Source organism: Rhyacophila brunnea, unplaced genomic scaffold, assembly GCF_057557595.1.
Source record: "Rhyacophila brunnea isolate RB1 unplaced genomic scaffold, BYU_Rbru_1.0 scaffold_13, whole genome shotgun sequence".
Lineage (NCBI taxonomy): Eukaryota > Metazoa > Arthropoda > Insecta > Trichoptera > Rhyacophilidae > Rhyacophila > Rhyacophila brunnea.
The window spans coordinates 2735778-2763011 of NW_028232785.1; the positions used below are offsets into that span (position 1 = coordinate 2735778).

At 33.7% G+C, this 27234-nt stretch overlaps 1 long non-coding RNA gene across 1 annotated transcript; it reads right to left on the bottom strand.

Annotated features, from left to right (window-relative positions):
- Positions 1 to 19876: 19876 nt before the first annotated feature.
- LOC147076144 (uncharacterized) lies at positions 19877 to 25463 on the bottom strand. The gene is made up of 4 exons (XR_015069872.1): positions 25262 to 25463; positions 24287 to 24430; positions 23116 to 23220; positions 19877 to 22056 (listed from the first exon to the last, which is right to left on the bottom strand). It is a non-coding gene; the product is annotated as an uncharacterized LOC147076144 (long non-coding RNA).
- Between the last annotated feature and the right edge of the window lie 1771 nt (positions 25464 to 27234).

Sequence of the window (27234 nt, forward strand, 5' to 3'; positions counted from 1 at the left end):
TGTTCAATAACGATTCACATGTATGTTCCATTGCCATTGTGTTATTGCTACCTTTAATTATTTTATATTTGTTAATTTAAACACTTCGGAATTGTATGAAATATATATGGTTGCGTTTTTCATAGTGGACTGTAATAATTGATCAGTGGAATGATTGTGATAGTGGATGTGGATGCTGAGAGGGCACGGTTAGACGTAGGATGCCAACCACTGACCTTTTATGATGTTCTATGATCTTGTTAAAGCTTATCCTTGGTGTATGCTCTCTCGTCCTTGCACAGTACAATTTTGACGAATGATATGCTAAATGAGGAAACACCTGTACCGGTAACACGTATACAAGTGGTTTGATTAACGGAGTTTTCACGGAGATTTGGTTAGAATTATGGCTTCCACGACGGTTACACTGGACACGCTCGTGGTATGCACTTTATTTTTTGAATCAGTCTGTATGTTTAAATTACTCATTAAACGACGGTATAGCTGTAATAAGCTTACACGCACCCGTTGTCATGAGGTAACTGAATGTTATTCAATATCTGGCAATAGCTGGGATTTGAGGTGGAGGGAAGTATAGGGAAACATAGAGCCACCACAATTGTCCCGATTAATTCTTAAAATATATGGTAATCACATATTTCTTTATTCACATAAGTCACCAGTTTCACTGTAATTCATATTTATACCCTCCATCATAATCAACTTAATTCTGAATGGAAACCAGTATATCAAGTAGGTATCTACACAATATTCTATGAAACTTGAACAATCCATGTGCGTAAGTTTGTTTTGACTTAAACGCCAAAGATTTGGGTACCTACGTGATCGTAGGTGCATCTTTCATTTACGAATCGTTAATACATCAGCGATTATTTGGTCGTTACAATATCTTTTCTTCAGAAATTGCCGAAATACATCATTGTTGAGTTGATGAGAGTCATATTGCATTGAATTTTGCAAAGGTAAGCAAATTTTAATTCTGCTTCTTTTTTCACCTTATCACGACCCTGTATTGGGGCGCCACTTACTTAGGTCCATCGCCAACTCTCGCACCTCCTGCCATGCCAGACCTGTAGTACGTATATCGCTTCAGTAGAACCGCCGCAGGGTGAGGGAGGCCCGGCCACGGCGATGGAACTCTTGAGGCTGTGCCATAAGGGTACGCAAGGTCGCACTCGCTGGAGGCATCTGAAACACATGTCCCAGCCACTTAAGGCGTTTCTTCGCGAGTATCTCAATTACTGGGTTGCTGTGTTTGTTCACGAAGACATCGTAAAATTAATATCACCTAATATTTTCGGTAATGTAGGTATGTTTGTCATTTTCGTAAGATTTTAATAAAAAAAATATTGAAAAATAGTTTTCGATTTTCCGAACTATTTTCATCTCCAAATAGTCCAGATAATCGAGCCTCTACTGCATAGTGATTTACGATAAATTTATATGTGAGGAATTGCAAGATGCCGAACGCATCCTATGGAAGTGGCCCTTATGTCAGTTAAAAGGCAAGAGTTTCCAACCAATAAGACCGCTCAACCATTGCTACTTGGTATCTACAATCGATATTTTTTTTTCTCGTCGTGAATTAATTGTAATAATAATCAAGCACTCTAGTCATAGCTCGTCAACCGAGCTCAGGGAAGTTGCGCCTGTGATACCCAAAGCAACATTAAAGGCAGCTTAACGTTCGTTACGCCATGGTATACGACTCCATTGGAGGTGGCAAAGAAAAAGGCGTGCTGGTAAAATCTCGCATGCGTATATTCATTGTTAAATTATTTGTCCACGTTAGTCACATAACAAATACACGGTAGAATTGACAAGGTTCACTTCCGTCTCACATCAAAAGTCGTTCAGACAGACTATATTATATTGTCTTAAGTATAAACTGATGTGATTTTGTATTTAACGGCCCACGTGCTCGGTGTAGGTCAAAATTGAGTTTTTATTGTATTTTAAAACCATGATCCTAGACATTCCTTAAACGTTGTAAATAATCTATTTATATAATTTTAAAGCCTTATTATCCTTTATATTTATTTTAAACATTTGATGACTGCATAAAGTATTTTTGTTACATAAAATAGTATTCTTTTAAACCTCTCGCTCTAATGTTTTAGAATATAGTGATATTTCGGTACATGAATGTGCAGTGGTTTTAAGATTTTTTACGTTTATTAATTTTTAAACGCATTTATAAAACCATTAGTATAATTTATGATGAGATAAATTTAGTAAAATATTTACGATAAAAAAATATATTGATGATCTCTGTGATCCCTAATTTGACAAGAATTAGGCATTTTATTATTCAAAAAATCGGCAAGATTAACACATTTGAAGATGATTCTAAAGATATTTATTATAAGCTATGTCTTTGACCATTCAAGTGTGATAAACATTTTACGACTAATGATTGCTTTATAATAATTATTGACCTAAGAATAAGGTAGTGTTTTTTTGAAATACGCCATTTCTTTTGTCATTCCCCAGTGGTTAAGCTACAACATACGGCCGTAGCCATAAATTGACAAACTATAATTGAAGTAGGGAGTAAAATGATATTGACGCGCGTGTTTGAACATGTACTGTTAAAAAAAAATTAAAAAATTTCGTTGGGGTACATGTTCAAACACGCGCGTTAACATAATTTTACTCCCTACTTTAATTATAGTTTGTCAATTTATGGCTACGCTCGGGGAATGTCAAAAAGTAAAGCTTCCGCAGATATGTCAAAGGGATCCAAAGGGGGTGGGTGGTTCAGCACTCCGCGGAAATGATTCTTCCAAAGTTTCTTGACGCATTCTGCGTCAGAATCTATTGCTCTACTGGGACCATGAATGGCTCCGGGAGTCGGTGATCACGCGCCGCAGACTTCACGGGTGATTCGGAAGAGTTTCCACGTGTCATTTCTGCTTGCAGCCTCACCTGCCGTTTCAATTTGCCGGTTCATAAAATTGCGCTTGTCCAACCGCACGGATCGTTTGACTACCCTGTCTTGGGTCTAGTAGTCAGTCCGGCTATCCTCGGTTCGGTCGGGGTCTGTCTCCTCGTCTCTCAGAGCTTTCAGCCTGGCTCGTTTTTCAATTTCAACCCACGTTTCGTCAGACATCCACTTTGGCTGCTCACTCCTTCTGGTACCAAGCACGGTACAGGCCGACGACACAATCGCACTCTTTATGAGGCTCCAGTCCGCCTCAATGAGGTCGGATTCAGATTTGTGCCGCTCGTAGATACGATCTACACTATCTCGTACAGCAGTTTCGAAGTCGATTCTGCGGCGTCGGAGCTTCTCAACGTCAATTCGTTCGCGCGCTTTGGAGGCCTCGCCTGGCGACTGAGTAATACTCGCATATTTCCAATGAGTAACTCAAGATTGCTATGGATATTAGCGCCTCTGTAAGTACGCACGTCGAAAAGTTTCTTTCGGTGCTTCAAGCTGTACAAGAAGAGGTCAATCTGCGTTTTAGTGCGTCCATCAGGAGACGTCCACGTATATTTGTGAATGTCTTTATGGGGAAAAAACAGTGCCTCCGATGGCGAACTCGTTCAGAGTGGCGAATTCTACGAGCCGATCACCATTGTCGTTGGGGTCACCGAGGCCGTGTCATCCCATCACCGTGGGGCCAAGCACCGGGTCTGCTCCTACTCTCGCATTATAATCCCCCATTACAATCACGCTGTCTCTTCGGGGGATGGCGGAGACTGCCGCGTGGAGAGAATCGTAGAAGGCATCCTTTATCGGCGCGTCGGCATCCTCAGTGTGGGGCGTAGCACTGAAAGACGGCCAAGGAGCTACCAGGCGTCTTGAAGGAGGCACGTATCAGTCTCTCCGAGATTGGTTCCCATTTCACGAGGCAACGAGCCACTCTCTTTGCCATCAATACTACCACTCCCTGGCGATGATATTGCTCCTGACCTGAGTAGACAATAGAGTAACCCTCAATCAACTTTCTTCCAGCTCCTTTCCAGCGCACTTAGCCCTAGGATGTCCACACTTTAGGTGTGCATGATATGTGTGGCGTACTGGTCCTTTCCGTGGATACGCAGGGTGCGAACATTTTTCAATGCTATTAACTGATAGTGGAATTATCACGCACTTCAAACAACTCATCATTACGAAGTCAAGTAACATGTTGAAAAGGTGCGGGTAAAGGAATTCGTACTAAATCGTATACTAAATTTCAGGAAGTTGATTTCAACGAAAAGTATGTAGTTGATACAAAACCTCTCAGCAAACATAAGAATTCTAATCCCGGTTTCTCTTTTTTATGATGTATACCTGTAATTCAACTACTATCAAAATATTCTATAAATTTAAACAAGATAGTGTGACTTACCTGCTAGTCTGCTGCTTAAATAATATATAGGTCGGCAGCGAATATATTTAGCTAGGAATAAGATGCTCTGCTAAATATGAATATATTAACTAGTCAGATTCCATATTTTAGTTATATTTTAAGTATTAATAATATAATTAAATACCATGTGAATTGACTTAATATAAAAATACTGATCAACATAATATGTACCCAATTTCCTCTAAATTTTATCCACCATGCTTGTCAAGATTCCTATGTTTATCTTTAAGATGTTTGATTTTTTATATATTATTTTCTCATATAGCTAAGTCGTTTGCTTACATGTTAACGCGATATTTCACCTTCTTTTAGTTGATTTCTGCAACCACTGCCGTGACCTATTCCGGTAGTCTCGGATTGACAGAGAGAGAAGAAGAAGAGCCAAACGATGAAATACAGATTGGCTACCAAGACATTAAAAAAGAATTGGGTGTATATGAAACGATTACTAATATAGTCAGTCGCACTGCTAAACGTAAGCATATACAATCTACCCTCACAGATCCCGAATTATTAGTAGCTGTTATAAAGTTGGAGAAAAAATCATTTAATAAGGAAAATTTTGTGTGCAGTTTTTGTTTTGATTTTTTTGCCTCGCTATCTCAATTGAAGCTTCACAAAACGTGTCATAAAAAATCAAAAGCGGAGTCCGTTAATTATGTTAGCATGCGATACGAATTAAAGAATCAAAACAAAATGACTCAATTTAGTAAAAAAGCATTTAAATGTGATCAATGTGACTACTACAGCATTCATTCTGGCAATTTTAAACAACACAAAATGAATCACTCTCGTGTAAGGTCATTTAAGTGTGACCAATGTGCCTACTCATGTATTAGATCTGGTGATATGAAAATACACAAAATGACTCATTCTGGTGAAAAGCCCTTGAAATGTGATCAATGTAATTATTAATGTATAAGATCTAATAATATGAAAATACACAAAATGACTCATTCCGATGAAAAGCCATTTAAATGTGACCAAGTTTGATTACTCTTGTAAACAATCCGGAGTAATGAAAATACACAAAATGACTCATTCTGGTAAAAAGCCATTTAAATGTGACCAATGTAATTACTCATGTATAAGATCTGGTAATATGAAAATACACAAAATGACTCATTTTGGTGAAAAGCCCTTGAAATGTGATTTATACATGTATAACATCTAATGATATGAAAATACACAAAATGACTCATTCTGGTGAAAAGCCATTTAAATGTGTCTGCTGTAATTATACGTGTATTACATCCACACATATAAAAAGACACAAAATGACTCATTCTAATGAAAAGCCATTGAAATGTGACCAATGTAATTACTCATGTATAAGATCTGGTAATATGAAAATACACAAAATGACTCATTCTGGTGAAAAGCCATTTATATGTGATAAATGTAATTATTCTTGTACAAGTACTTATGTTATGAAAAGACACAAAATGGCCCATTCTGGTGAAAAACCATATAAATGTGACCATTGTAATTACTCGTCTATTGCATCTGATACGATTAAATTACACAAAATGACTCACTCTGGTGAAAAGCCATTTAAATGTGACCAATGTAATTACTCGTGTATAAGATCTACTAATATGAAATTACACAGAATGGCTCATTCTGGTGAAAAGCCAGTTAAATGTGACTACTGTAATTATACATGTATTACTTCCACAAATATGAAAAAACACAAAATAACTCATTCCGGTATAACCTTTTAATTGCAATAATGTACTGCTTATACTTTTCGCATTCTTGAATACTATTTTCAAAATTGACCTATTGTGTCCTTACCGTGAAGTGTTCAACTCATATGTGCCACTAACGCCCACGAATGTACCTGAGACATTAAGTTTGTGTAAAAATAAATACATAATTTATAATTGCGCAACTTGGTATTGGAAGGGAAAAAAGCCAATTGATAAGTAAGCAAACAGGAGTACGCGATAACATATTGGTCGCTAAACAGATGAAATGGCAATGGTCTGAACATGTCTCTTATCGAGTGGACCACCGCTAAACAAATGCTGTTCTACTGTGGTGCCCAAGGAGCGGAGTACTATACTCCCACAGAGACGTCCAACAACCCGCTGGATAGAAGAATTTTAAGATTTAAGAAGAAAGAGACGATTGAATTTTAACAAGTGTATAATATGGCAATTGCATCTACATACAATTTAGAAACAAGTATTAAGTAATCTTAGAAATAAGTAAATATAATAGATGCCTAATTTATCGAACGAATGATGACTGATAGTTAAATAATATTTTTACAAACTTAATGGAACTAATATTACAATAAAAAGAAATACAAAACCGGACGTATACAAGTGTGCTTGATGGCTCCTGCCATCAGTGCCAGAGATTCGTCAAGAAACGTCCATCTTAGAGATCACTTATCACAAGACGTCTGGTATGGCCAAAGGTAGGAGAATAAAAAGGTTGAAGATGCTGTCCGAACCGTTTAAGTCAGTTTTTTGCTCCGAAATACAAACAGCGCCAACTATGTCAACACGACTCGTGAACATAGCTCGTCCAAAGACAAGTCGGTGTGACCAGTCGGCATGGAAAGGTCCATGTTAGGCACAACGGTCAATGTTCACAAAAAACCAATTGATAAATAAACAGACAAGACTACGCGATATCATAGAGGTCGCTGAACAAATCTCTTATCTCTCCGCTAGATAGACGAACCCATAAAGTTTGGTAGATGTACGTAGCTGCAAATAACTAGTGACCGAGAAGGGTGGAGGGAGCTTTACTGGAATGTTTGCGACGGATATTAAGTTTGCGGTGGTATGAGTAATGAGGAGATAAGAGAACAAACTATAATTAAAGTAGGTAGTAAAATTATGTTAACGCGCGTGTTTGAACATGTACTTAACCGATTTTTTTTTTTTTTTATACGGTTCATGTTCAAACACGCGCGTCAATATCATTTTACTCCCTACTTCAATTATAGTTTGTCAATTTATGGCTACAGCTGTATGTTGTAGCTTAACCACTGGGGAATGACAAAAGAAATGGCGTATTTCAAAAAAACACTACCTTATTCTTAGGTCAATAATTATTATAAAGCAATCATTATTCATAAGATGTTTATCACACTTGAATGGTCAAAGACATAGTTTATAATAAGTATCTTTAGAATCATCTTCAAATGTGTTAATCTTGCCGATTTTTTGAACCAACGACGAGCACGTGGGCCGTTAATTTGGCAATGAGTAATCACGAATAAGCCTTATACGCACTATATGGGTGTAACAAACATAATAAATGTTTGAAATTTGGAATGGTCATAATTTTAATATAAAAAGACATGTAGATAGAACTCAGGCATAATAATTCTAAATCCCATGTTTGTCAATAGATGACTGAAATGAACGTATATGATAGAATATGGCTAATGGAACCTTTTCACACCAAAAAGTCATTTTAGGCAAAAAAAGTCAGTTAGAACCTTTTTAAACTAAGGTAACGATATTTCATTTAATTTGGGTAAAATTATTATATGTATTTAAAAAAATATAAGTTTGACATTTGTTGTTTTTACACAATTTGAGGACCTTTGTTGTTTTTACTGTTGACCGTAGTTATGCACAAAGCAGCCAAGCTTCAATTTTGAAAAAAATGAGTTATTGTGATTTCTATAATCTCACACGTTTTTTTTACGTTCGGCACAAATCAGCCAAGCTGCTGTCATACAAAAATGTCATATAAATGCGTTTTTAAAATATGCCATTTTCGATCTGCATAAAGCAACCATATGATAATATTATAGGTCCATTTACCTGGAACACCCAATGTTAAAACTCCAACTTTTTTTGCGTGCATTTGTTTGTGCATCGTTAGTGCACGTTTGTGCACGATTTTTTTTCGTTTGTGCACCTATAATAACCGAAAAATTCCAATTTCAAATTGGGTGTTCCAGCTAAACGTTGGGTCACCCAATGTTGAAATTTCAACTTTTTTCGAGTGCATTCGTTTGTGCATCGTTAGTGCACGTTTGTGCACGCGTTTTTTTCGTTTGTGCACGCACATTAAGGGGGTTATTCGCATTTCAATTTGGGTGACCCAGCTAAATGCTGGATACTTGTGTCACTAAACATGTGTTTTTCCTTAAATTTAAATTGTAAACACTTGTGCGTTGGTAGTGAACGTTAGTGCACGATTTTGTTTTGCTTTTTCACCTATATTCAGCGCGCTATTTAATTTTAAAGTTTGTATGCAAAACCTGACTGGGTGGGTTTAAAAAAATATTTTGTAGTGAAATCGCTTGTAGCATAGCTAGTGCGCAATTCTGCATACTTTTTTATTTTTTTTCTCATATAGTGCGTGAGTTATTCTATATGAAATATTTAATGAACGTTAAGTAGAACCACCCAACAAACTTTTTTAACGTTTTATTAAGTCATCAATTTGTCTATTATTGGCTTACGTTTGTGCACGTGCTTTTTTTGTTTTATCGATTATATCGTGAGAGATATTATTTTTTAAAATTTAGTGACTTGATACTTGAACCATTAAATTTGCTTTAAATTTTTTTTGTTTAGTGCATCCGATTAAGTTAATTTATGTTAACTTTCAGCATGATTTTTAAAAAATTTATCTTTTATATTAAGCTAGTAATTAGATTTTGAGTGGCCGTCAAGTTTTAAAACCAAACATTTTTTTTCCACATTTTTTAAATGCACACCTTTGAGTAATTTAATTACATGATTTTTCATGAAGTTTTTATTGTTTTTCCATTTAAATTACGCGAAAAATTCGCATTTTTCCATTTTCACTAAGTACCCCGTCAAAATGTCCTGTACAAAAACGACCGCATCCGTTTGGAACATCCAGTCAAAAGAGTCTCCTCAAAATAGCCAAAACGGTGTAAGGTGCACTAAATATGTCGGTTTATAATAGACTACCTCAAAATTGACAATTTGATTACACAAAAGTGTCAAAATTACAAAATCAATCAACTTTCTTAACATTTATCTATTTATTTATGATTTTGAATGGATCAATGTCAGTTTCATAAGGAAAAATGCAGTAAATTATATAATTATACTTACCTACTGTTTTTTAAAATGATCTGTAATAAAAATAAATACCGTTAAGTTATTAGAATACAACTAGGTATGCATACTTTTGAAAAATGCAATAGGTATGTTTTTATGCAACGATATTTTCTTCAAAAGATAATATTGGAATGACATTTATATTTTTTTTATATAAAGGGGTTAACTTGCAGGCACTTAACTCTTCCTAATAATATTTGCATCTTCTTTTTCTCTGTTTCTCCAGGTGGTGCAACGTATGCTTGTAGTTCTGGTAGGTGTTATGTTAGGAGAGAAGTGTTAGTCACTTCATATTATGCTATACAGAATCGATATCAAATAAAGTTTTGTAGGTAGGTTCTTTAAAAAGTTATTGCCTCTGACGGCTTCGACAATTGTTTCACGCAAATGGTTTTCTTTTGAATGTGTGTGTTTATTAGTTCTTAAACAACGTACCTACTTACATATCTGTTTACATTTATATTTAAACTCATCACGATTATGAGTTTTTAAATGACATATTTGTTTAGGTACTACTTTCAAAATAAAATTCATCACACGCAAATGGTTTTTCTCCTGTTTCGTTTTATGAGCGTTAAGATAATTTTGTGCCGAGCCTCCGTATAAGTAGTCAATTTATTTAAAAGGTTTTTCACCATACCTAACAGTTTTATTATTTTTCAATAGTTGAGCTAAAATAATATAGGACTTCCGAAATAAGTTTGTAAATATTATGGTAAAATGGCATAGAAATTACATTATTTTTAACAGAAGGTATATGGTTGAATTATCAGAAACATATTCAAATAACATGAACTTATTCAATGAAAGAAGAGAACAACCATTTGCGTGTGATTAATGTGATTTCCAATATAATCAAATATGTAATTTAAAAATACCTAGTAAACCTAAAACATATGGAATGGCAATACTGATAAAAACCTTATAAATGCGATGAAAGTTCATATAGATGCTCGCAAATTAGTTGTCTTCTCCTCTCTTCTTGGTTGTATACTCATGGCTGTGGATCTTGACCACTTTTAAATTATGTCATCCTTTGAGCGACCGAAACTTTAAAGCCTTCTCGACCTTCAGCTTCTTGCAGAGCAGAATGAATGGTGCCAGCAATACTCGTAAAAAACATGAAATGACACATTGTGACGAAGAACCTAAATGTGATCAGTGTACATATAGATGCTCGCTAGTTTAAAAATACATAAGATGACAAAAAAGTGTTCAAAAACCTTATAAATGCAAGATGTGGTTATAAGGATGCTCGCAACCAAGAAACCTTAAAATTTATAAAATAAAACATAACGGGGCACACCCTCATAAATAATCCCATATGGGATCTGGGATTATAAGATCTTATAAGTAATGGACATGTCCGAAAACAATATGTGTCATAATTTGTAGGTATTTAAAGACTACCACGTTGCGAGAATCCATATGAACATACATTGAATTTATAAAATTTTTAATCAGAATGTGTCATTGTATAACTTTTAAAACATTAATTCGCGAGCATCTATATAAACACAAATCGCATTTATGAGGGTGTGTCCCGTTATGTTTTATTTTATAGATTTAAGGTTTCTAGGTTGCGAGCATCTTTATGAACATATATTGCATTTATAAGGTTTTTGAACACTTTTTTGTCATCTTATATATTTTTAAACTAGCGAGCATCTATATGTACACTGATAACATTTAGGTTTTTCGTCACAATGTGTTATTTCATGTTTTTTATACGAGTATTGCTGGCACCATTCATTCTGCTCTGCGAGAAGCGGAAGGTCGAGACGGCTTAAAAGTCTTGGTCGCTCAAAGGATGACAAAATTTAAAAGTGGTCAAGATCCTCAGCCATGAGTATACAACCAAGAAGAGAGGAGAAAACAACTAATTTGCGAGCATCTATAAGAACATTCATCGCATTTATAACGTTTTTCATTAGAATATGCCTTTGTTTGTCTTCAAAAATATTAATTCGCGAGCATCTATATGTACACAAATCGCATTAATGAGGGTGTCCACCGTTATGTTTCATTTTATAGATTTTAATGTTTCTAGGTTGCGAGCATCTTTATAAACAATAATTGGATTTATAAGGTTTTTCAACACTATTTATTATCACTTTTGTATTTTTAAACTACTATGTTGCGAGCAGCTATATGTGCACCGATTAAATTTAGGTTCTACGAAAGAATTTGTCATATCATGTCTTTTACGATTACTGCGGCCACCATTCATTCTGCTTTGCGAGAAACTGAAGATCGAGAAGGCTTGAATGTCTTAGTCGCTCAAAGGATAACAAAATTTAACAGTGGTCAAGATCCTCAGCCATGAGTATACAACCAAGAAAGGAATCGAAGACAACTAATTTGCGAGTATCTATATGAACTTTCATCGCATTTATAGGGTTTTTATCAGTATTGCCATTCCACATGTTTTAAGTTTACTAGGTATTTTTAAATTACATATTTGATTATATTGGAAATCACATTCATCACACGCAAATGTTTTTTCTCCTGAATGTGTAAGTTCATAAGTTCTTTCATTGAATAAGTTCATGTTATTTGAATATGTTTCTGATAATTCTTCCATATACCTTCTGTTAAAAATAATGTAATTTCTATGCAATTTTACCATAATATTTACAAACTTATTTCGGAAGTCCTATATTATTAAATTTTAGCTCAACTATTGAAAAATAATAAAACTGTTAGGTAATAGTATTACAAAGGTTTTACCACTGCGTTTCATTAGTTAGATTGTTATCTAAATTAAAACTGTAAACATCTTTACAGTCTTCTGATGTTGGTAAATTGAACGATCAAGAGTTACGTATTTTTAACATAATGAATAGCTGCTAAAGAAACTATGTTTTAAAAATCGGATGAACTTGATATTTTTATATGGCAAACGTATATAAGTATAGACATCTTATCCGTGGTGAACTCAAAATACCTAAACTATCAACTTACCAACTTTTGGCAGCATCGTATCGAATACGTTGTTTAAGAACTCATAAACTTACACATTCAGGAGAAAACCCAGTTGGGTGTAATGAGTGATGACTTTGAAATGTAATCAAATATGTCATTTAAAAAACCTAGTAGTCTTAAAACATGTGGAATGACAATACTGGTGAACACACTAACGAATGCGATTTATGTTCATATAGATGCTCGCAAATTTAGGTTTTAAAAGACACAAAATGACACATTCCGATGAAAAATCTAATAAATGCAATGTATGTTCATATAGATTTTCGCGAATAATATGCGTACTTGCCGGACCGAGGATTGGAACTAGGGACCCTTGACGCAATATGCCAACGCTTAAGCCGCGCGGCCATTTTTGGTGGATGGTGAAAAACCTTATAAATGCAATGTATGTTCATATAGATGCTCGCAACTTAGTCATCTTAAAAACTAACAAATGACAAATTCTGGTGAAAAACCTTTAAAATTCGATGTATATTCATATAAATGCGTACGACTTTGTTGTCTTAAATGAATATGTACATATTATATAGAACATACTCGTGAAAAATCTTATAAATGCAATGTATGTTCATTTGGATGCTCGCGACGGAGTAATCTTCAAACATATGTAAAGATACAAAATGGTGAAAAACCTTTTAAATAAATTGACTACTTATACGGAGGCTCGGCACAAAATTATCTTAACGCTCATAAAACGAAACAGGAGAAAAACCATTTGCGTGTGATGAATTTTATTTTGAAAGTAGTACCTAAACAAATATGTCATTTAAAAACTCATAATCGTGATGAGTTTAAATATAAATGTAAACAGATATGTAAGTAGGTACGTTGTTTAAGAACTAATAAACACACACATTCAAAAGAAAACCATTTGCGTGAAACAATTGTCGAAGCCGTCAGAGGCAATAACTTTTTAAAGAACCTACCTACAAAACTTTATTTGATATCGATTCTGTATAGCATAATATGAAGTGACTAACACTTCTCTCCTAACATAACACCTACCAGAACTACAAGCATACGTTGCACCACCTGGAGAAACAGAGAAAAAGAAGATGCAAATATTATTAGGAAGAGTTAAGTGCCTGCAAGTTAACCCCTTTATATAAAAAAAATATAAATGTCATTCCAATATTATCTTTTGAAGAAAATATCGTAGCATAAAAACATACCTATTGCATTTTTCAAAAGTATGCATACCTAATTGTATTCTAATAACTTAACGGTATTTATTTTTATTACAGATCATTTTAAAAAACAGTAGGTAAGTATAATTATATAATTTACTGCATTTTTCCTTATGAAACTGACATTGATCCATTCAAAATCATAAATAAATAGATAAATGTTAAGAAAGTTGAATGATTTTGTAATTTTGACACTTTTGTGTTATCAAATTGTCAATTTTGAGGTAGTCTATTATAAACCGATATATTTAGTGAGCCTTACACCGTTTTGGCTATTTTGAGGAGACTCTTTTGACTGGATGTTCCAAACGGATGCGGTCGTTTTTGTTCAGGACATTTTTACGGGCTACTTAGTGAAAATGGAAAAATGCGAATTTTTCGCGTAATTTAAATGGAAAAACAATAAAAACTTCATGAAAAATCATGTAATTAAATTACTCAAAGGTGTGCATTTAAAAAATGTGGAAAAAAAATGTTTGGTTTTAAAACTTGACGGCCACTCAAAATCTAATTACTAGCTTAATATAAGACATAAAATTTTTTTTATCGTGCTAAAAGTTTACATAAATTAACTTAATCGGATGCCCTAAACAAAAAAATTTTAAGGCAAATTTAATGGTTCAAGTATCAAGTCACTAAAATTTAAAAAATAATATCTCTCACGATATAATCGATAAAACAAAAAAAGCACGTGCACAAACGTAAGCCAATAATATACAAATTGATGACTTAATCTAAAGTTAAAAAAGTTTGTTGGGTGGTTCTACTTAACGATCATTAAATATTTCATATAGAATAACTCACGCACTATATGAGAAAAAAAATAAAAAAGTATGCAGAATTGCGCACTAGCTAGGCAGCAAGAGATTTAACTACAAAATATTTTTTTAAACCCACCCAGTCAGGTTTTGCATACAAACTTTAAAATTGAATAGCGCGCTGAATATAAGTGAAAAAGCAAAACAAAATCGTGCACTAACGTTCACTACCAAGGCACAAGTGTTTACAATTTAAATTTAAGGTAAAACACATGTTTTGTGACACAAGTATCCAGCATTTAGCTGGGTCACCCAAATTGAAATGCGAATAACCCCCTTAATGTGCGTGCACAAACGAAAAAAACGCGTGCACAAACGTGCACTAACGATGCACAAACGAATGCACTCGAAAAAAGTTGAAATTTCAACATTGGGTGACCCAACGTTTAGCTGGAACACCCAATTTGAAATTGGAATTTTTCGGTTATTATAGGTGCACAAACGAAAAAAAATCGTGCACAAACGTGCACTAACGATGCACAAACAAATGCACGCAAAAAAAGTTAGAGTTTTAACATTGGGTGTTCCAGGCAAATGGACCTTAATATTATGTACCTAATTATTAAAATTGTAATTGTTTAAGGTGTGTTTTTCTACATAATATTAATAAACATTATTTTCTCAATTACATTATATGTTTTTAATTTTATTATATATAAAATATATAATATAATTTAATATATAGGGTTTTCATGTGAAAATTAGTGCCAGGCAGCTAAATATTAATTTTTATTTACAAGTGTTTTGAATTATTTTCAGAACTTTGAAATTCCCATAATACGTAGGTACTTAGAAGGTTTTTTTTAATGAAAGTAGTTGCAAAAATAAATATTTATCTTACAAAAATAAGAGTTGGCTGCATTCCAGAATGAACATTCTTAAAAAACGGTGTTGTTTTTTTAAAACACCATAATTTCATAGATTACACAGTTACACAGTTAGAGAAAGTTACACAAAATCATACATATATATATATATATATATATATAATATCTATCATTCAAAATGTATAAATATATTGTGGATTTAAAGTGCTTTTATCTCTGATTGAGGTTGGTGTGGTATGGCTGCTTTGCGGATAACGACGCTCAATTATTATAAAATCGGATTAAAATGATTATTTCTGCGTTGCTTCGACTTTGTGATTGCACTTTGACAATCGCATGTCATGGTCGTAGAAATAGGAGTCGTCGCAACAGCCTATGGGAATATACTCGCAATTAGTAATCATGATGTACAACACATAGTGATACCGATAACATAAACATTATTTAACTTATAATTATTCATCCTAATATACCCTAATTAACAGTCACATGTAACGCCCGTCCACATCCCTCGCGTTAATATTAATTTATCAAATCCATTATATTACATTTTACATTACAATTATTTAAATCCTGTTTATTATTACTAATCTATACCTGCTAAACATTTACATATATTTTTTTTGTTTTTTTGTTTTGTGATTTTACCGAGGCTTTGACTGTGACTCGCTGTCATATCGCCTCTTCTCTTCTAGAAGGAAATCCGTCGATCAGGTCTCCTATTCTGTTAAATAGCTTTATAATTATTTTACCTAGCTCTTCCGTCTTTCTTTCTTTCTTCTTTAGTCGCCAGTGTTTTATGCACCAGAATCGCTCTCCTCCGTATCCATCCCCTCTATATTTTCGATACATCGAGTAATCATTGAATTTCAGTAGTCTAATTCAGACCTCAGCCAAGTCTCTGAGATTAATGCTATTGTTATTTTTTGTCTTATTGAGTAAAGTTCTATATCATTTTTTTTTGCTTCATACTTCTGGCATTCCATTTTAAAATCCTAATTTGTTTTTATTATCCGTTTTATTGCAGAACCTCCCCTAGAATTTCTTCCAAATTTCCTTCTACGAAGTTTTTGCATACCCAGTCCACTGCTTTAATTATTAGTTGTTTAATGATCTGCTGCCAGTCTCCCCCTTTCAGCGAGACTTTCATAAGTTCTCCCATCGCATTAACCTCTGTCTTCCCCTTTGAGTTTTTCTTATTTTTTATAGGCTTTACGCTACTACCTGTTGCTGTTATTGTTGAGCCTGAAGCTTCTACCACCACTTCTTCTTTCTTTTTGTTTTCCTTTATTTTTTGAATTATTTCACTTTAATCGCTTCGCTTTTCTTTTTTTGTTTTAATATGTCAGCATAGCTGTTACTTAACATATTTTTTTTGCTTCCTTAAAAGGTATGTTCATTTTTATCATTGCTTCTTTGCAATTATTCTTTTCTTCTTGCCACTTTGGGCATTTTTGGCTGTTGGCCGCGTGGTTACCTTTGCAATTGATGCACGTAACTTCCTCATTTTTTTGCAAGTTTTGTGGTTTTCACCGCACTTGGGGCACGTCTTTACTTTACTGACGCAATTGTTCGCAATGTGCCCATATCGCCAGAATTTGTAGCATTGCATTACCCTGAATACATACGGTTCTACAGCAAACGAGACGCCATATATGTGAATTGTTCTCGGCAATATTTTCTCCCCAAATTTAATACTGACTGACGAGGTCTTCGTAAGCTCTCCTGTGTCACTTTTTCGTGTCAACCTCTTAAGGTTGGTCACTTTTGCATCACTTTTGATTTCCATTTGCATTTCTTGGAGATCCATATCAATGTCGACTTTTCTTATTACTCCATAAGAGCAGGAGTCATTCTCTTTAATCACAAAACCGAGATCTTTGAGTTCTCCAGCTTGTTTCACTCTATCTGATTATTTTTCGTCTTCTACTTGGACGTACGTCTTTAAATTTTTGTTGTAAATTTTATGTACTTTAACTCCTGCCTTATGGAGCATCTGCGCTATTTTCAACTTTAATGGTATTTTATTTCCCGTCGCTATCATGACGATGTTTTCGTTTCTCTTTGAAGCGACACCAGAGTCTCTTCTGGGTTTTTTTCCTGAGGTTACAGTCTGCCATTTTTCTTCTTTTTCTCCAATCACTTCCTCTTCCTCATCGTTTCTTTTCTCCTTCGTTTTTTTGGTTTCATTCATGTCCACAGAAGTGTTATCCATATTAATATTTTTGCCTTTCACGCGGACTTTGAATTCGCGTAATAGTGTGAACAAATAACAGTGTGGACAACCCCTCGCTTTACCACGTTTGCCACGCTAATTGCTTCCGGGCAACAATAATTTAAAGAATAAATCTTTATTATTAAAGCCTCAATTACATTGAGCTTCTTTACGAGCTGTTTGTTGGCGAATTTATAATCTGCCTGTAAATTCGCCAATAAACAGCTCGTAAAGAAGCTCAATGTAATTGAGACTTAACTCTTGCTCACTGTTAATATTAATACTACTTATATTAATTTGTGCAGTATGTATGGACTAAATAATATATACACTGTAAATCTACCTATTTATTTATTATTATTGTAGTTTTTACCTAGATTATTTTGTCACCTATATGTGCATGGTCTGTGACCGACTTATTCCTTCTACAGCTCACCATGAGGGGTCGTTAGATCCACAAGCTGAGCTGTAGGACATTTTTACATATTATTTAAGTATGTTTAGCTTTGTCAAGGGTCATCGTCTTTTACCTAGTGGCAGATTTGACTATTAAGGTCAGATCAAATTGGTTGCTTCGCCAACTATTCCACTTGGGGGGCACCCACGGAGGGCTGACAATTTGTGTTCGTATCATTAGGTATAGTGGGAAGGGCTTACTCTGTATAACGCCACTTGCTCGTATCGATAGTCTTAACCCCGGCGCGTATCAGGTTCACGCATTCATTTCGTTACAATAAACCGTGAAGTTTGTAACAATAATTACCTATTCATTTTTCGACAAACATGGCATCAAAACGTAGAAAGAGCTTCTTTAATCAAGAAATAAAATCTGAATACCTACTCATTCATCAATGCAAATACGAATAATTGCAATGGTGATGTGATATTTGTGAAATGCAACCGTCGTGTTCGATTTCAACTGTGGATAAACCAATAGGTATTGACAACTGCATATAAACGGGCGATGTCTGAAGCAAATGCAAGTATAAGTCAACATTATAATCGAAGGAAAATCAACGGGTAATTATTTTGAAATATTAAAAGAAAATTCGCTACAGCTGAAGAGTACCTATCATACAGTTAGTAATTAGTGTCAATCATTTCAAGAAGTATAATTAGGAATTAAGTTGACTTAAGTCAGTCGTATGTAGATGAACAACGTGCAGTCTACTTTAACCATTACTTCAGCCAAATGAAATAAGTTGGATATTTTCGAAAGAAAGTCTTGGTGAAAGGACAATGAGGACCGGCTTCTTACGCTTAGATGGCCAATCATCGGCTGACAATATCTTTCGAGATGATGACACCATTCCTGTAATATATTATACACAAAGCTTGCGGAGTAGTAAGCAAAAGAAAAACGAGAAGATTGTTGATAAAATAATATTCTGTAAGTATAACAATATACATAATGTAGTCAAAGAAAATTACTTATAAGTTAAAATTATGTAACAAAAGGCTGCAAAAAATAACAAGGGGTCTGAAATATTTAGGCGAAGAAACCTTAGTCGAGATGTCACGGTATTCGGATATTACTATTGAAATCAAAACACGTAACCAGAAATCTGTGAGGTCACAATAATATTTACGTAATCCGATACCTTTGTGAATTCTTCGAGACTTGGAGTTCTGTCGCTGTGGTGTTTAATAAAAGACATTTTTTTGAAAAACCTTTTTATTTTTATTTAGACGAAAAATTGACTGAATAGGTTTCAATTCTTCAAAACATTAGAAAATTAATTGTATCGTCATCGAGTATTGCCACTATTTTGTGGCACAAGATAAATAATGTAGGTCATACAAAAATAATTTTAATTAAACAAAGCATAGTTATCAGTTAACAGCCAATACGATAATTTTCACACAATATTTATGGCTGCAATATATGGGGAAAATTATAAAAATCGGCCTTAGTTACCATAGCAAACCGTTAAACTATATTAACTATTACAATATAAGTACGTTTTTTTTACTATTTTAAAGTTTGTACTTAGCGTATTTAGATAGGTTACAATATTTTAGGGTTAAAAATCAATATTTTAATGTGTAGGTAGCAATAGAAAACAAGATTATTAAATTTATCGGATTGAATTAGGTTTATTTCATTTCATAGGTCATATTTGTACAAAAAAATCTATCTACCTATATAATTAAATACTAGTTATTATCTATCAGGCCATGTTAAAAGTATTGCTATAAATACTATAATATTATTAATACTTATTCGAAGGTTCTTACAAAGTTGAAAACTATTTTTCAAAAACAAAAAAATACAAAATAACCAATATATTATATACTAATTATACTTTAACTATGCACAAATTTTATAATCCATTAAGATACTACGTCGAGTTGAGGTTTTTTTGTATCTTGTAAATATGTCATTTACTGTGTATTTTTTGATTTTTAATGACGAAGGTATATTGAAAATAGATATAGTCTTTTGTACTCACTATACTTTAACAATTTATTATTTCCTTAGCTCATTCCATGTAACCACATAATTATTGAAATTTCTTATTCTATTTAGCATTCAAACCTCATATATTGTTTTATGTACGTAATAATACTTAGTTTTTTCAATCAATTACAATGAATGTGGTATTATTTGATGCAGTGAACGTACGTAGGCAAAATAACATTAGCGGTTTTAGGCGACCATCACCCCATCGACATCCGACTTTGTCCTTAAGATGATCAATGATGACATATTGTAGCGGCCGTTTCTACTAATGCAGAACGAGACAAGCCTTAATCGGATTATAATGTACGGTTCTTGATGTACGATTACGTGTTAATTGCATGTTATGTACAGAAAACAATGAGTAAATCGATGACCAAAAAGTATTAAAAATCATGGTTGACCATTTCAAAGGATCATTTATCTTTAAAAACGCTGTAAAATGCCAAATTTCTTAAATGTAGACAGGGTCTAACGCACGGAATCGAACGATATTTTAATGATTGCAAGTAAAAGGTTAACTTAACAATGTTCTTTTATTATGTTAATTCAAACCTGATGTTATGAATAAAACAAAAAAAATAAGAAGTTTTTCACCAGAATGTCATTTTTGATTTCAGTGATTTCAAGCCACCGCATTGTGAACAGAAGTATCAGAATAAATAAAAATTAAAATAGTGTACACATAAGTATTAATATTCTACAACCTTAAAATGCTTTTTTTTCAAAAAAGAAATTTTTAGGTTATGATTGATAACACGAGTAATCTCATAGTTTAAGTTATAACAGCATTTCACCAGAATGCGTCATTTTATACGATCTAAGTGTACCAGGCCGTGCACATGAGTAATTACATTGATCACATTAAAATGGCTTTTCACCAGAATGCGACATCCTGTGTCTTTTAAGGCTGCTAAAATATATACAAGAGTAATCACACTGATCACATTAAATTGGCTTTTCACCAGAATGAGTCATTTTGTATTTTTTCATGTTACCATATGTTATAGATGAATAATTACATTGGTCATATTTAAATGACTTTTCACCAGAATGAGTCATTTTGTGTGTTTTCATGTTACCAAATAGTATACACGAGTAGTCACATTGGTCGCATTTAAATGGCTTTTTACCAGAATGAGTAATTTTGTGCGTTTTCATCTGATTAGATGTAATAGATGAGTAATTGCATTGGTCACATTTAAAAGGCTTTTCACCAGAATGAGTCATTTTATGCGTTTTCATCTGACCAGATGTAATAGATGAGTGATTGCATTGGTCACATTTAAAAGGCTTTTCACCAGAATGAGTCATTTTGTGTTTTTTCATGTAATTAGGTTGTATACACGAATAATTACATTGGTCACATTTAAACGGCTTTTCACCAGAATGAGTCATTTTGTGTAATTTCATGTTACCAAATGTTATAGATGAATAATTACATTGGTCACATTTAAATGGCTTTTCACCAGAATGAGTAATTCTGTGTTTTTTCATGTTACCAAATGTTATAGATGAATAATTGCATTGGTCACATTTAAAAGGCTTTTCACCAGAATGAGTCATTTTGTGTTTTTTCATGTAACCAGGTTGTATACACGAATAATTACATTGGTCACATTTCAATGGCTTTTCACCATAATGAGTCATTTTGTGTAATTTCATGTTACTAGATCGTTTACATGAGTAAACACATTGGTCGCATTTAAAAGGCTTTTCTTCAGAATGATTTATAATATTTAGATTCATGACATCATATCGAATGCTTTCGAAATTTTTCATTTTATCCGCTATTGATTTTTTATGACACGCTTTGTGAAGCTTCAATAGAGATAACGATGCAAAAAAATCAAAACAAAAACTGCACGCAAAATTTTCGTTATTAAACGATTTTTTTTCTAACTTTATTACGGCTACTAATAATTTGGGGTCTGTGACTTTAGATTGTGTGTGCTTACGTTTAGCAGTGCGACTGCCTATATTAGTGATAGTTTCATATACTCCCAATTCTTTTTTAATGTCTTGGTAGTCAATCTGTATTTCATCGTATGGCTTCTGTTCTTCTAAGATCCTCTCTGGCAATCCGAGACTAGCGGAACATATCATGGCAGTTGTTGCAGAAATCAACTAAAAGAAAATGGAGTATTGTAAATTAAACAAAATATGAAGGTATATCACAGTTAAAAATTGAGATTTTATGCTATTTTCTAAGCATGATCCTGGATATTTCGTAAACGTTGTAGATAAACTATATATATAATTTTGAAGCCTTATTATCCTTTATATTTATTTTAAATATTTGATGACTGCATAAAGTATTTTTATTACATGAAATAGTATTCTTTTAAACCTCTCGCTCTAATGTTTTAGAATATAGTCATATTTCGGAACATTTATGTGTAGTGGTGTAAATATTTTTTAGATTTTTTAATTTTTAAACGCATACTGATTATAAGCTATGTTTTTGAACATTCAAATGTGATAAACAAACTGCGCATGTGGGCTGTTAAAGATATGTAAGATTTTCAAAATACAGAGAAGGTAGAATTTAGAGGAAGAATGGGTGTGTTGAAAAGTTATATCAGTATGAAGTTATATATTGAAGTATATACGAATGGATCCTAAATATATAATTTCAGACGATTGCTTATGTTCCTAACACTACATATATTATTATCCGATGCCCATTTCTAAGGCATGCGTAGAATTACAGATAGCACTTATACGGAATCTGGCTACATGTATTCACTTGAACTTATGGGGATTCATAATAAAACACCAGTCCGTCATCTATTTTTATCAAATAATGGTAACCGGCTTGTCCCAGTGGCGAAGGGTTGGGGAGGTTATTAACATCCGAAATAACAATAGTACTTCGTGCGGAAAGGATAAAAAAATATCTTGTATATACATTCACCGACTCCGTAGTTCAGCCAAATAATAAAACAGTTGACACCTAATTATAACAAAGTGCACGTGACATTTTTCACAATTATTACTTCAACTTTCACTTTGTGGAAAAACCCATATCATCTACAAATTTTTTAATATCTCTTGTGAAAAAAAGGTTTTTATTACATTGCCCCGATGTGTGCTTTCAAAGTCGAAACAAACCCTCTGACATAAACTTCTCCATATCAGTACGTACATACACTGTTCAAGTTTCTAAGAATATTGTGTACCTACCTGACTTACTGGTGTGCATTCCGAATAAGAGCAACCGGGTTTTGGAACCTCATGAATGCTTTGGCTTATTGTGTCTTCAACATACTCCTCTTTAAAATCAACTCCCTGAAAATTAATATCAGATTGTTTAGTGACCTGAAACTATAATAATTTATTTCAAATACATTTTAAAATAAAACAAATCAGATTTGTGATAAGGTTGCAGCCTACTATCGGTATTGGAAAATCTGGTAGGAGATTGTTCTATAACGGACTTCGGTTTGTAGGACTGAGACATTGAACGGTGATCAAGCAGTTCATTTTGTTATTATTAATAAAACATCCCTTTTCATTTATTCACGTTGTAAAATCAAGACAGATGGTAAATCAATGTGATATACGACGGTTAGACTTGAGCAGTTATAGTTTGTTATCTGATCACTTTAGCAAGTGGTGATGAATTGTCTTTCTCCGCGTTATCACTCCTCCACTGCTATCCGACTACTTTACGCAGTGTGCTTTTCGAGAAGTACACCTAATAAATATTGATCTTGTATTGCTGCACAACCCGAGAAAACTATAAAAACCATTAAGTATATAAAAAGCAAAAATTTATATCAAAATCATGAACACTTAATTATTGTATTATGTATTAGTATTGAGCCCACGATGGCCGAGCGGCTTAAGCATCGGTCTATAATATCGTGGGTCCAGGTACGAATCTTGGGTCTGGCGAATATTATTTTTTTCTGTTCCTGTTTGTTGTCTTAGAGTATGGACCTCATAGGTTGAGCACGTGGCAACATCCATTTCTCGTAAAAAAATCTGTTAATACAAACCTCTACTTTTTGGCGGCACAATATTATCATCCTATTAAGATCGGACATGGTCGAAAAAAAGAAATTAGTATTCGAAAATTTGTCGTCACTGGCATTACTGATTTTTCATGTATTCGTGTATTCGAGTGTTGTCAGTTCATTCCATCCCTTACACGATCAGTATTTCTGTCAATATCGGTGTTGCCAACCGTACTATAATTGTAGTACAATACTATAATGTTGATGGATTCGAGACGAAAAATGTTCCTGTGCTATATTTTTTTCTGAAATACTATAATTTTTACCTATTTGTACTATAGTCAACATAGAAAAAGATGGCAACACTGGTCAGTATTTAAAATAAAAGTACCTACCCGATGAACTCGCTCCGAATAAGAACCACCCTGTTGCTGATCTTCATAATTTATTGGGGATTTTACGTCTTCAATAAACTCAGTCTTGATGTCAAGCGGAGTGTCTGACTTCAATGTTATTAGTTTCGGGTCTGAAACAATATTCTGAAAAACAAAATATTGTGTTATAAATCATATTTTTAAGAAGACCGATAATACGTGTGTAACTCGACCACATACTTGAAGGGTCTCAGCTCGTACACTCTGCAATGTGGATATGGTGTCTGTCGTTATCTACCTACTAAACAAAATAAACAAGCAAACAATAGGTACTAATCTACGATAACATTTAAATTGTTAATGTCAATTATTATTCATAACTAGTGCCTATAATTTAATTTGAAATAAAACGAAATAATATTATTAATAATTAATATTAATTGGAGGAAATTTGTCGATATTCAATAATTATGTCGGCCAATTCAATTTCTATAAATTTCTAGAAGAATACTCAATGTTAATTCAAAAATAAATGATCCAGTGATTTATTTTGTCGTTTGTGTTATTGTTATTACTGTTTGTGACAACGTACCTACCCAAGGAAATCAAATGAATCCAGTTTCAAATCGTCGCCGCCAATAAGAAAGCTTTTATTGTCATTTGTTGCTCTATCGAGATCAGTAATGAATTTTGTTTTAGTTTCTTTTATCGGAGTCCCATGTAAATAAATGTCCTGTTTGTGGGCAAAGATATCAATAACAATGACAATGATAGGTGTGGTATCAATCGTTAAGAAAATTCATAGTTATAAGTACAGGGATAGTGTTAGCAGCAAAGTTAACTGGGTTTATACGGGTCAAGTAGGCCAATCGGAACTGTGTCGCATTTGCACGCAGTTTTTATTACACAAAATACACACTGATTATTACGTCTGACGACACACATCTTAAAACAAACAATACTACGACATACAACAATCCGTTATGAAAAACTAACCTCAAAAGTGTATCCAGCCTCGTCGGTGTCCTCTTGCTTAATGAAGGTAAGCAGTTGGCTGTTTGGATCATGATTCACAGGTACCTCAAACCATTGCTTCCCTTCTGCAACAGGTTCGGAGTCTTTTCGTTCGCGTTTAATATCCATTTTATGCATGCAATTGGTCATCAACTGATCGTGGCACACAGAACGTAACAGACGTGACGTGGCGTATGCATTCCGCCATAGACAAAAATTGTTAACCGTGTTGCCACTTTCGCAATATTATAAAAATTAAATACAAAACTAAACTTCTTTTGGTACATCTCCACATGCCGCCTTTCAGTTACAATTTTCTAGTCCACTTGTGTCCAAAATTATGAGATTGGATCTAGAATGCTAAATTTTTGATAATTGACCCATGTTTGTTGAAAAACATTTTAAACGAGTTTTTTGCTCGTTGATAGATTTATGTAGGTATGTACCAAATGAAAATAATTAAGTATTCATGTGTCCACCTGAGCAGCCAAAAGCAATCATATTATCCAATTATTGTCTTTTTATCATTATCTGAAGAATGGGATGGGAGAGCCACTGTCAAAGCAACCTAATCAAGAATCGTAACAGGACAAAATTTGACATTTGAATGAAATTTTCAAAAAGCGTCCTATTGTTGTTCGTAATTCCATATTTGGCCATTCTATAGATAAGTTTTTACGTCTGTGAAGTTGTCACAGTGATAATGCCGACGCTTTGTCTATGGCCGAGAGATAAATAAAGTTTAGTCAATTGTTTATTGTCACGTCAGCTGTCTTTCTACTTACCGAGTCTTGTGACATTTTTGCGTAAATTAAACTTCGTAAAATGGATATAAAACGTGAACTAGATGCTTATGAAGATAATGTGGAAGTGCAGCAATGGTTTGATGTGCCAATAATCCATCCAAACAATCCGGTTACAAACATTTGTATAAAAGAAGAGAATTCTTTCGATGCCAACAGCACTATTGAGGTTAGGTTTTCTAATCTTATTATTCATTCCAAGTTGAAGTTGTTTCTTACTGATGCAAATAAAACTGTTCAGTGACATACCTATTAGACTTTACTAACTGAAACATGAAATAATACTATACACCGTTGTGTTGACACTTAAGTAATAACGATTGTTTGACCAAGTACCTACCTATAGGTTCTGCGTCTCTATGGCTGCAGGCTAACTACTCTCATTCATCTGAAGACAGCTGTTGCACGTTTATTAGTAATAGCTAGACAGTGTGTCACATACAGACACCGTGTGTTTGTGCTCAACGCATAATAATAATATAGGTGTAATCACGTATTATAAAATACCTTCTGTCTTGTGTTTGAGAGCCCTGTAGCCAGCCTTGCCAATGTTAAAACTGAGATTGATCCTCTCCGAGTTAATTTCAAAGAAGAATTTGTTGTAGACAGTGATCCGCAACCTTGCTGCTCATATTCAAAATGCGAGCCAATAAATCAGGTGCTTACATACTTATACAATATTGTGTAATATACATACATCGTGCTTGTAAGTGATCATGTCTTTTTGGTTCCGTTATTTTTATACCATTGAATTCAAAGTGTATTTTGTAAGAATATATTTTACATAAATTTATCGTAACGAATAAATCGGTAGGTACATAATATATCAAATATTTAGATTTTAGGTCCTTTGGTGCCTTGTAGGATACTAGACTTGTGAACAGGACTCCCTGCTTCTTAGTTATTTAGTATTTTTAATGACATTCATTAATTGCGTCTCATAAATGTGTTGCATATTAATCCCGGTGTTGTGCGTATCTACAGCGATGTTTTGTTCTGCACATTTATTATTTTGTAGCAATATTCCATGTCAGGTATTTGGTATTATTGTATGATGTGTGGAAAGCACCGAATTACGAAATAATTCTGGTGTCGTGTTCAATACTAAGGTACCTACCGAAACATTTGATATGACCTTAGTAAAATTTATTA